Source organism: Ursus arctos, unplaced genomic scaffold, assembly GCF_023065955.2.
Source record: "Ursus arctos isolate Adak ecotype North America unplaced genomic scaffold, UrsArc2.0 scaffold_18, whole genome shotgun sequence".
Lineage (NCBI taxonomy): Eukaryota > Metazoa > Chordata > Mammalia > Carnivora > Ursidae > Ursus > Ursus arctos.
The window spans coordinates 40,664,460-40,677,500 of NW_026622852.1; positions in this window are offsets into that span (position 1 = coordinate 40,664,460).

A 13,041-nucleotide genomic window follows, 5' to 3' on the forward strand; every position below is an offset into this window, starting at 1 on the left:
AAGAGCAAGATGGGGAAGGGAGGTGAGGACAGTCCCATTATAGAGGCTAAGAGAGGAGCAATCATTTCTGAGGGTCAGGGAGAGCTGGCCAGTTAGGGCACCCGCATGCCACTGTCGAGGCCAGGGACAGGTGTGTGTGTGTGTGTTGAGTCTGGGATTAGAAGAGAAATACATGTGGCTCTTAGGCCAAGGAGCAGGACTCTGGGACCTTGTATGTTGGGAACTGCAGGCCATTGACGCTGTAAATAGGTTTACGCTGCATGTCAATAGACTAAAATCTGTCACATTGTAGGGGGGTCCTTTGTACCACTCCTTCCATAAGAGTTGCCCAGAATGAGACCCATCTAAAGCTCAGAGAAAGCACATGCTGCGTGAGTACAACTTTTTCGTTCACATCTTGCGTAGTGTTTGTTGCAAGTGCATCGTGGGGGGGGGTCCCCATCATTACCTTCTCACCGACCACTCACCCAAAGTCCAACAGTCTTAAATCATCCAGTTAGCACTGACTACATTTACTAAGGTCTTTTACATCAGTCTCCCAGCTCATAGGAGCAAAGCTGATAGCTAGACCCAGATGGACACATGAAGCTGGTTTTTCATCCCATCCCCCCTAAGTCACCCTACACTGTGGGGGCTTCGACCCCCTTTATCCCTTCCTACCTCAGGGTGGCATATCTTCTTTGTTCTTCGAGCTCACCTAGGTATCAAAATAGCTTTCCTTAACGTGTTCTGCAAAAGATAATAATGACTTGAGAAACACTTTGACCTATATAACATTTAGGGCTAATCAAGTGTTTTCTTTAAGTTTTGGGTTTTTTTAATCATTAGGAATAAGACAAGCATGCTCAGCTTTTAAAAATGAGTGCCTACCTGGGGTTCCCTATGGAGCAGACCTGGAGGTAGAGATTTGTGTGCGGGAGTTTATCATGGTCTGCTGTGGGGACCATTGCCATGGGAGAGGGGGGAGGGGGGGCAGTCAGAGGGCGGAGGTGAATTGTAATGTAGTTGTAATAAGGCCTCGTCCCACCTTGATTCGAGGGCACTAAGCCTTTACGTTCCCCTCCCCACAACGTTGATCAGCCATTGGGTTCAGGCTGCCCTAGAGAAGGGCATGTGACTTCGGGCAAGGCAGCTCTCCTCAGGTGACACCAGTTCCCAGAGGGGACTCAGCTGCCAGCTGCCAACCCTCTTAGCATCTGAGGGAATTAATGTCTCAGTCCTGAAAGAGCGAGCTGGAGAGTGCATCACGTCTTCTAGACAATGGGCAAATGACAGGAAGAGACCATTCAGATAGGAAGAAGACATTTGCACCTTCGGAGTGTTAAACAAATGTCCAGCCTCATTAATAGTGCGAAGTGCAAAATTAAACAATATAGCACTCTTCGCCTATCAGATTTGTGAAGTCCTAAAAACAGAGTGGCCACGATTAAAGGAGTTATAACTAGCATACTTTGAGACACTAGGCTGGTGATGGTGATGGATTTAAGACTTGGCATCTGGCGGTAGAAACCATGGGAATAAAGGTGATCATTCAGAAAGAGTGCACGTGAAGAACCCAATAATCTTACCAGCTCAGAGGAAAATTAATATAAGATACGTAGTATAACACGTATTTAAGGAACGCTTGATACCATTGTGCCAGGAAGGCTTTTCCCACGGGAATTTACAGAGCTTGCTTAAAGCATGACCCTGAAGTCCACGGGAGGGGCAAAGACAATTTGGTGAAAGTTCCTAACCACAGGGTAAGGCATTTGGCTGTTTGGACTAGTGGGGAGAAGCGTAGAGGTGTAATAGCCGTGATGGAGTTAACTGAGCATAAAATATGCAATGACCGACTCTCTATCAACGATTAAAAAAAAAAAGAACGAACGAAAGAAAAGGAAGAATATTTCTGACTTCTGTGGTTAAAATGTAACCCAGGCCAGAGAGAAAAATACAATTAATCCTCTGTTAAACTACCCAAATTCCAAGTGCCATGAAGGAGAGTGGTAATGGATATCGTACTCACTGGAGAAAGGCTACACCACCTATAACGGAAATCTATGCACCATGCAGAAAGCAGTTTCTGGCGTCTTATTGGGCCCTTAGAGATGGGGCATCTGATCAAGACATAATAGATGATCACACAACCAGAACTCTCCAGTAAGCTATTTTCTTTCAGACTAGCGAACTATAAGGATGGGTGGGCTCAGGGCAGTCCCTCACAAGATGAAAATGGTACATTGGGATAGGGCACAAGTAGGGCCAGAGAACACCAGCAAGCTGCTCGAGCAGGTGGCCCAGATCCCACATCATCCATGGCCTCTGCCAGCACCAGCTGCATGAAGGATTTCTTATGACAGCTGATGGAGGGGAACAGAAAGGTGGGTTTGGTTCACAGATGTGTCAGTTTAATATGCCCACGCGAGCCAGAGGTCTGCTGCTGCAGGTGTGGTACTTCGAGAGAGCAGCGAGGAAGTCCTCCCAATGGAAAGTCTCTTGGGTCATATAAATTTTCCAAGGTAGGAATGTTACTTCTATTGAAAGTCCAGCCTGTCAGCAGCAGAGACCAAGACTGAGCACCTGATCGAGCATTATCCCAAGGAAACTAACCAGCCACTTGATGGCAACTTGACTGCAGTGTGGCCCTTGCACACTAGAAGGGACAGCTATCACCTTGACCAGGATCAATACACATTCTTTATCTGGGTTTATCTTCCCATTTGTGGGGTCTCAGCCAGCACCACGATCTGAGACCTTATCAACTGTTTGGTATCAACAAGAGATCAAAGGTATGGGTCCCACTTTACAGCAAAACAAGCATGGTAGTTGGCGCATGGTCATGGGATCCACTAGTTCCATCATATTTTTCATCACCTAGAAGCCACCAGCCTGGAAGAGGAGTAGAATAGACTTTGTATCTCAGTTTAGAGTTAACACCCCATAAGGATGAAGTACCATATCCACGCCCTAAGTTAATGACCATTATATGGTACAGAATACATGGGTCTGGAAACTAAAGATGGAAGTAGAAATGGCCCTATGTGCCATCACTCCAAGTGACCCTCTAGGGGAATTTGTTTCCTGTCCCTGTAGCGTGAGCTCTGCAGGTCTAGAAGGGACCACTTCCATCAGGGAACATAGGAAGAATTCCATTGAACTTTAAGCTATGACCCTTGCTCAGGCACTTCCAGCCCATGTGTCAAGAGAACAGCAGGCAAAAAAGGAAATTCAGGAGTAGTTAGGGCTTCTGCTACTCAGTGGGGCAGGGAAGAATATGTTTGGTGCTTTCGAGATCCGTGGAGGGCCTCTTGGTGTTCCCATACCCAGTTTTAATGGTAGATGGACAGGGGCAGTAGCCACGGCCTGAGAGACATAGCAGATTTAGGCTCAGACACCTTAGGGATGATGGTCCAGGCCACCTCACCAGAGAAATCACACAGACCAACAGGGGTGGTGAGAAGAATATGCAATGGGAGGTGGAGATGGGGTGAGAGGGACATTTATGCCCTCAGTTGAGCTGTGGCAGTGGGGGACTCTATAGTTTGTCTCACTAACCCTTCTCTTGTAAGTTTCCCAGCAAACCAAGCCAACCAGAATTATGGGGAAGTCATTCCCAGATGCAGCTGAGAGGTGAAGAGGTGAGTGAGCTCAGTGGATATTGTAGAATTTACTCAGATCCCCTCTTTAGGACCAATGCATCTAGTCCCAGTCGCTGGGAATATCAGACATTGCGGGCCCACAGCTGTGTCTCTCCCTGGTAACTGCTCTCGGCACGATGAACTGTTCTGCCCAGATTTCCACATCGTTCCCAGGAAGCACAGCTCCAGGGCTGTGATGTCGGATGCAATCCCATTGCAGTCCCACTGCTTCTGCCCAATTCTGCCTTCATGATTTCTTCACGGGGGTACCTCCAAGAACACTCCTCGACAAAACTTCTACATACTGTGTCAGAGTCTGTCTCCAGGGAGCCCAATATAGAACCCAGTATAAATCAGTGTCCATTTCCATGAATGAGTGGTCTGCAGCAATAATCATGAACTGGCTAATTGAACCCAATAATGCCCAAAGAGTTCTTCAGGAAATGAATCAAAAACCCTTTCATTGCTTATACAGGATTCTTTTCAGGCAGAGAACTGTCTTTTGTTTAGGAAAATGTCTTGATAAATGGATTGGTAGAAACTGGGACTCAAGATCAAGAACCATGACAACAAAGTAGGATGATTAAATTGCTTTGTTGCCAGAGAAAATGAAATGTGTTGGGACAGGTTGCAGAAGGAAGGATGGAGAGAGATGGTGTGATTAGATGGGGAGTTTTGTGTGGTTGGTAATTTAAAGGATATTTTTGAGAATGGTGATATGTCAAGTTCAATGTGAGGTTGCTTCCATGACTGAACTTGCCGCATATTTTTGAGAACACATAAAGCACTTAAAATTGTTTGTGGACATGGGAATTCTGTGAAAATTGGAGAAGAAGCTGAGCAGAGAGAAGCAGCCCACAAGGAGGCTGGAAGCCAAGTGAACTTGAGGAAGGACGTACCCCCTTGGGAACTTGTATGGAATGTTGAGAAGGCTTTGGACTTCTGTAGACTATAGAAGGGGTGCAAGCCAATGTTCTCTAGAACTTCAAGGGCGAGAAGGCACCACCTAATACATGGATTACATTAATGAAGAACTGGCACACCAAGGAAGCTTGAAAATGGAAGATGACTTCACATTTCTGGGATTAAAATGAGAATTCTTGGAGAGTCTGGGAATCTGAAGCGAAATGTTGCATTACCTGAGGAGATTTGATCAAAACTATATCACTCGATTGGGGACCTGAAAGTTGAAAGGGCAGTGATCCCAGGTCTCGGATAACATTGCCAATATTTCTGTGGTGTTTTCTGAAGCTGGAACTGCCTCCTGGAAGTACTCAGACCATCACGAAGCTGATAGGCATCAGGAATATGATGTTCTTTTCTCCGTGTCTGGGCCTCATTCTCACACGAACGCTCTGTTCTCTCATATGATTCTATGGCAACTGCCTCACAGCTGTTCACTCTGGAAAACATTGTGGGAGGAAATGGCAGCCCTGAAATGTCTATGGAAAATAACCTGTCCCTGAGGTCAAAGGTGCCAAAGGAGACAGAGAGGACCTTTCCTGGTGTCCCTGAGGAAGGAGAGCAGGGAGGTAGTCCTCAAAGTTACATCTCTGGGCTTTTTCCTTCTCTGGGGTCACAAATAACATGGTCTCATCCTGACAGGAGACCTCATTTTGTCCACAGGTGGCAGTTTTGTGCCCCCGAGCTTTCTCAGAATGGTCATTCCTGACTAGGAAGTGCTTGCCAGCTATGGATGGAGGGTATTCTACCCGTGGCCAGCTGCCCTCAGGTGTCCACATTGGAGGAGCTCTGGAGGCAGGTACAGCTCCTTCCAGGCCCGCCTCAGAGCCTGCCTGTGATCTGCAAAGAGCTTTCTTTTTTTTTTTTTTTAAGATTCTTTTTTTTTTTTTTTAAAGATTTTTATTTATTTATTCGACAGAGATAGAGACAGCCAGCAAGAGAGGGAACACAAGCAGGGGGAGTGGTAGAGGAAGAAGTAGGCTCATAGCAGAGGAGCCTGATGTGGGGCTCGATCCCATAACGCCGGGATCACGCCCTGAGCCGAAGGCAGGCGCTTAACTGCTGTGCCACCCAGGCGCCCCTGCAAAGAGCTTTCTAACGTTGCTGTTATTCTCCCCTCTTCAGGCAATAAACTACTTGGGATTTGGGCTTTGAAGGAACATGGTAAATGAAATATGTTTAAGATGGGACCAGAAAAGTCCAAATGGACTTGGGAAGAAAACCCACAGATTTAAAAGTGGAATTTTGTCACACAAGTCAGGTGAACACAAAACTTTATCACGCTGCATCGGAGAAAACACTACCGTGAGGTAAGTGACGTGGCTTCCTCTGTTGGTACATATGCAAATTCCTTCATTTTCCCCTTTATTCAAAAAACACTAATTGAACATCTGCTTGTGAAAGATCCTTGCAGTGCAGGGGAGACCGTCTGTGAGACTGTCACTTTCGACACCAATGGTGACTTTGGGGAGTTCCCGAGATGACCCGCAGGTGTGATGATTGACTCAGCAGACTTGCAGAATCCGGCGAGCGCTGCTATGCTCACAGTGCTACCGGATTACAGCGGAAGGGCGCAGATTGCAGTCAGAGAGGGAAACCGTGCCTGCGGCAGAGCCCGCGTGGTCCTCTCCCCGGGGACCCACCGGTGGCACGCCCCTTCTGGAAAAAAACGTGTGACATGGGGCGCCTGGGTGGCACAGCGGTTAAGCGTCTGCCTTCGGCTCAGGGCGTGATCCCGGCGTTATGGGATCGAGCCCCACATCAGGCTCCTCCGTTATGAGCCTGCTTCTTCCTCTCCCACTCCCCCTGCTTGTGTTCCCTCTCTCGCTGGCTGTCTCTCTCTCTGTCGAATAAATAAATAAAATATTTAAAAAAAAAAAAGAAAAAAAAAACGTGTGACAGCACAGAGCGTCCGACTCCTTGGCCCCGGTAGTGCTCGACCATAGACCAGCCTTGGATTCGATTGTGGCGGAACAAGGAGAGGGATAAGCAAGGCAATTAACTTCTCCTGCTGCCTTTACATTAATTCTCCAGCTGAAGTGGACAAGCCCCCGAGACAAGAAGAGAGAACAAGCCACTTACTGCAGCAAATTGGAGCAAAAGGGGGGGGTGGTCGTCGGGTTTTCTAGTCTTTTGCGATTCCTCACGGAAGTCCATCAATATCCTGGGATTAACCCAAATTGGCTTGTCTATCGTGGCTATTCTTTTTGTGACTTACCTGCCCGTGAAATGCGGCAAAAGCAGGAATGTAAGCAGCCCCGTTAGGCAGCACCAAACAGGGCTCACAGTTAGGAGCAAAACCCTTTCCTTCCTCCAGTCCTGACCTGGACCCCTCTTCCGCAGAAAGGATCTAGACTGGTCCTTATCCCTACCCCTCATTACTGAGGAGTGGTCAAAGTCAAGAGGGTCTGACCGCAGGGATGCAATACCCCACATCCCCTGCCTTGTAGACCGATAGCTCCTACCTGGGACCGGGGTAGCCCTTACTTCCTGAGGCAGTTTCATAGGTTTTTAAAAATAGTAACAAAGTTGCCTCCAAACAGCCTGTGGGCTGCAGTTCCTCCTGACCTAAGAACTGTGATGTTTACAAGAAAAAGCTTTGCAGCTTCCAAAATCGCAGGATGGAGAACCTGTGCCTTCGAAGTCCACAGCCGACCTCACTCAGTCGGCCGGGAAGGGGGTGCGGTACCAGGCCCCTGACAACGAAGGACGCCCTGCCTCTAGTCACACCAAAGCCAAAGGGACAAGAGAATCAGGAAAGGAATTACATGCCGACTTAATCCCTAATCAGCACGACTCAAGCCCCTGCGACCCTTACCCTGAATTTTCACCCTTTAAAAGCCCTTCTTCTAAGCCATGGGGGAGTCTGGGACATTCTCCTGGGCGGTGCCAACCAATTAAAAGCCTACCTTCACTGCAAAACTTCGTGTCTGTTTTTCTTGACTTACGGTGCATCCGGTGGACAAACTCGCGTTTGGTTGGGAAGAGGCAGGGGGCCAGAGGCTATAGTCTTCCTCCTTAAAGAGTTAGAATAACCCAGCAGAGATCCAGCAAAGCAGCAGTTTGAAGAGCATCTGGTGCATGGGAAGAGGAGTTACTAATCTCCGAACACACTGGAGAAGCAGGGAGACTTCTTTAAGGATAAAAGACCAGTTCTGCGCCCCTCCCCCCCAGCCTAGATGGGCAGACACCTGCGTGCCCCACTCCCCCCTGCTCCTGAGGATGGGCCCCATCATCCAACCCACCCCATGCTATAGGGGTCCCTCCAAAGCAGCTCCTGCCCCCACACATTCTGCAAGCAGCCCCAGCAGGGACTGGCACCACTCACCACTCCAAAGGGACTCCTGCCCTGGGCAGAGTGGAAGAGAGCCACACCCACCAGCGCACCTGCTGTCCCCGCAGACAAGCCTTACAGATGGCAGAGGGGGGCAGGCATCTGGTCTGACTGCTGGCCTGCCCAGCAATGAAAACCTTTGTGGGGGGGGGGGGTGAGGCAGCACAGGAAGAGGGCCCAGCCGTTCAGTAGGTTTTAGGATATAATTATTTGCAGTTTAAATAGGAAATATAGGGGTGCTAGGTGGCTCAGTTGGTTAAGCATCTGCCTTCGGCTCAGGTCATGATCCCAGGGTCCTGGGATGGAGCCCCACATCGGGCTCCCTGCTCAGTGGGGAGCCTGCTGCTCCCCCTGCTTGTGCCACCCCCCGCCCGGACAAATAAAATCTTAAATAAAAAATAGGAAATACAATAGTGAACCTCAGCCTACATCTAGCCACCTGTAAAAAAAAAAAAATGCTCAAAACACAAATGAGACTTAAGACCTGTTTTCAACAATCATGCTGAACTTAAGAGGCAAAAATAAAACAACTTGCAACAATCTAACAGTTCTGTAGTAAAGTACAGGGAGAACAGACACCCTGCGGAGCACATGAAACAGGACACATACATGACTACATATTTAAAACAAAACTTCAAGGTTCTTTTCTGATCAATTACAAATAAAAGATGAAGAATTACTAATTTGAATTGAGAGAGTATCTTGATTTCCTCTCTGATCCAGATACTGAACTTGATAAAGTAGAAGTAATCTATAAAAAGGGAATTTTATACCAAAAATATAGGACACAAATTTGAGAGCATGTTAGTTTTAAACGTCTTCTATATTTTTAAGACTGAAAGGTAATAATGAACCAAACGTTAATTTCAATATATGGGGAAGAACAAAACAGTAATACCTTTGAACATAAGTGTTGGGCACTGTTTTATTTTATTTTATTTTATTTTTTTAATCTTTTTTTATTATATTATGTTAGTCACCATACAGTACATCCCCGGTTTCCGATGTAAAGTTCGATGATTCATTAGTTGCGTATAACACCCAGTGCACCATGCATGGGCACTGTTTTAAATGCATCAATCCCAACACAAACCAGATGAAGCAGGTAAGGAGGAAACAAGCCCAGAGAGGTTAAGAAACCTGTTGGAGATCACACTCCTAGGCTTTCGTGAGGGATTCAATCCCAGGCAGTCTGGTTCTGAGTTCAGGGCATTACCTGCCATGCTCGACCCCTCCCTTCATATAAAAGTTGAAATTAACAGACTAGAAAAAGTTGAATAAAACCAGAAACTGGCTCTTTGAAAAGACCAGTAAAGTATATAAATCCCTGGTAGGGTCTGAAAAAGGAAAACCTCACCTTTTAATATTTACATGCTCTGCTTCTGGGCTCCCAGGGAAGCTATACCTTAACATTTACCAAGGTCAAAATGAGTCTGCGAAACCTCAGAGCAGGGCCTCTATTTCTGCCCCGAGCACACATTGTACATCTGCTTTGTTAAAAAATACCCAAAAGAGCATTCTACACATTAAAACAAAACCAAAAACAAAACAAAAAAAAACCCCAAAAAACCCTCCCTGTTCCCATAAGTCAATAAGCTTGCATATTACTAAAAAGGTAAGCTAAAGCCTGTAACATTCTGGAATGTTCTTTGTCATGATGCTTTGTAACTCTTTACATAAAAATCATCCATAACCCTCTACTATATGTCCCCCCCCCCCGGAGCATTCTCTTTGTGAAGATTATGTAATCCAGGCAGCTGTCCTACCTAACGCTCTTCCTTTCTCTTTAAAATTTCAAAAAAGGTTTTGTTCATTTTGCATCAACATTTCTTGGCACAGTCAGCAGGAAATCAGGGTCACTTGCCTGAGAACACTGGGGGTCCTCTGGAACTCAGCATTTGGTACCAGCCAGGCCCCCTTAGTGCTCGTCTGACTTCTCAGCACCTCACAAGTATATCTGCTGAGTTCTCCTCGTATCCAGACCTCCCCAATTTGAGTTGACCGTCCTTTCATTTGAGCTGTTGAGAGTTGCCAGTAATACTGTCTAGGCGGGAATAACCTAGAGGGCTTGCACTTGATGGATTGGTTGTTGTTTTTTTTTTTAAAGGTTTTATTTATTTATTCGACAGAGATAGAGACAGCCAGCGAGAGAGGGAACACAAGCAGGGGGAGTGGGAGAGAAAGAAGCAGGCTCATAGCGGAGGAGCCTGATGTGGGGCTCGATCCCATAACACCAGGATCACGCCCTGAGCTGAAGGCAGACGCTTAACTGCTGTGCCACCCAGGCGCCCCCAAAAGAACAACTTCTTAACTCTTAGAAACCACAGTTTCTAGTGAAAACTAAGTAGATTACGTGTAAAACTTCATTCGGCATTACACAAAGTTCTAAGAGTTTTTTTTTTTCCTTTTCCTTCTGACAAATTTTGCTACAGAGAAAACATAAATAGCATGAGCCCAGCTGACTTGCAGTAAACAGAACAAGAGTTTTACATCAAATGCTGACAACTCTAAAGACGTGTCCATTTTAAGTAAACCAACGACTTTTGCATGTTTTCCTAGATTACATGAATTCGAAAAACATTTGGGTTAGTTTCTTTCAGAGTTAAATTTAGAATGGCTAATTCTTACAAGCACTTGCCTTCAAACCAACTACCTAGAGCTCTTGTACAAACTAATTTTAGCAAAACCACCCAACGTTAGAGAAAATAGCTCACATTCACAACATACACGGACCACGCACAAATACACAGGTAAGGTACAAACAAAATCTTAAAGGCCCAGTTCCCAAATAGCTCCCTTTTACAAAATAAAATTGCAACCTGTTATAATTTACGGTTCCATTATTGGCCATTTTCCTCCAGAGTCTAATGAATATTATCATCAAGCATTGTTGGTAGGAAAAAAAAAAAAAAAGGATTGCCCAATTTTGGAGAACACAGTCCAAAGGGCTGCGTGCGGGCACTGACTGTCATTTCCCATTTTTCAATTAGAACATGGCTAGTTTGATCCAAAGATACCAGAAGCTACAGCAACAAACCAAAGGAGCTCAGAGTACCTCGGTGAGCATTAATTTATTCCTCCCTGAAAGTTGGGGCTTCACCAATCGAACCAAATGGCTTCCTAGTTAACCCATTTTTTTAAAAAAAGGATTTTATTTATTTTAAAGAGAGAGGGAAGGGGTGGGGGAAGGACAGAGGGAGAGAGGGAATCTCAAGCCAACTCCACGGGGAGCGCGGAGCCCAACACTGGGCTGGATCTCACCTGAGGTCATGACCTGAGCCGAAACCAGGAGTCAGCCGCTTAACCAACTCAGCCACCCAGGCACTCCAACCCCTTATTACCAGAGTAAGAAAGAACGCTAAGAGAGCCAAACCAATGGGAGGAAGGAGTAAGCTCACCTGTCCTCACGGAGTTCTCACCAAGAGACGTCTGTCCAAACGGAAACCAAAAAATGGTTAAGCATGGGGGCACCTGGGTGGCACAGCGGTTAAGCGTCTGCCTTCGGCTCAGGGCGTGATCCCGGCGTTATGGGATCGAGCCCCACATCAGGCTCCTCCGCTATGAGCCTGCTTCTTCCTCTCCCACTCCCCCTGCTTGTGTTCCCTCTCTCGCTGGCTGTCTCTATCTCTGTCAAATAAATAATCTTTAAAAAAAAAAAATGGTTACACATGGGAGGCCGGTCGCGTGCAGTCAGGGTGGGGTCCTGGGAACGATCCCTAGGACAGAGAGCCCGGGGAAGGCTGCTTGCCCTCCTCATTGGACTCCTGTTACAGGCTGGGGGCCCCGAACCACCGGCAAAAAGCTCGTGGCTGGCTTGCCCGATGTGTAAGCCAACCCAGGCTCGCGGGCCTGACGCGCAGCAAAGCCAAACTGCAAGATACCGGGGATACAGCAAGGAAAGGATTTATTGGAGAGGCAGCCAATGGAGGAGGAGACGGGAGAGCAAGCCTCAACTCTGCCTCCCAGAAGCAGGACAGTCGGGGTTGTTTAAAGGCAAAGGAAAGAAAGGTGGGAGTAAAAAGTGGCAGCTGTGCCCGGTAGCCCTGTTAACCCTTTGGTTACTGGTTGCATTCCCACATAGGCACTTCCCATGCTTTACTTGGATTTTAGGGAACCGTTGGGAAGTGCGGGGTTCTGCGTCACACATTATTTAAAGTGGATGTGGAGGAACCGGAACTCTCATATGCCGCTGATGGAAGCGTGAAATGATAGAGCCGCTCTAGACGAGCTTGTCAGCGTCTCTAACAAATTAAACATACACCTAGTATATGGCCCAGCTGTTGCACTCCCAGGTACAACCTGAAAGAAGTGTGTCCATAGCGGCGCCTGGGGGGCTCAGTCCGTGAAGCGTCTGCCTTCAGCTCGGGTCATGATCCCAGGGTCCTGGGACTGAGCCCCGTGTTGGGCTCCCTGCTCAGCAGGGAGCCTGCTTCTCCCTCTCCCTCTGCAGCTCCCCCTACTTGTGCTCTGTCTCTCTGTCAAATAGATAAAATCTTAAAAAAAAAAAAAAAAAAGCTATGTCCCAAAACATGAATGTTCATCGAGCATTATTTGTATTAGCCAAGTATCTGCCAACAGACGAGTGGGTAAAAAATTTTAATATTTCCATAAAACAACATTATTCAGCAATAAAAAGGAACGGACTATTGGTGAGCACAACATGAATGAGCCTCAGAATAACGATGCCAACTGGAAGTAGGCAGGACAACAGAAAAAGACTCCCTACTGATGACCGCATTGATATAAACCTCTAGAAAATGCGAACTCTAGAGGCAGACCATGGATCAGTGGTTGCGTGGGACTTGGGTGACCGGTGGGAGGGAGGGTTTACGAAGAGAACTTTTGAGGGTGAGGGATATATTCACTACCCTGACTGTGGTGGTGCTTTCATGGGTCTATCATAAAACCTCATCAGATGTTATACTTTAAATAGGTACAGTCGATTGACAATTACATCTCAAGAAAACTATTAAAAATAGGAAATAACTTTTCAGTTAGCATTTTCACATAGAACCTCGGATGGTCATGAACACGATTTTCATTCCTGACATTAAGCGGGAAATGCCCGTGGGTGGAAGACAGGACAAGAGGCCTTGCCACGCAAGTTCTCCCAGCACAGGGCCC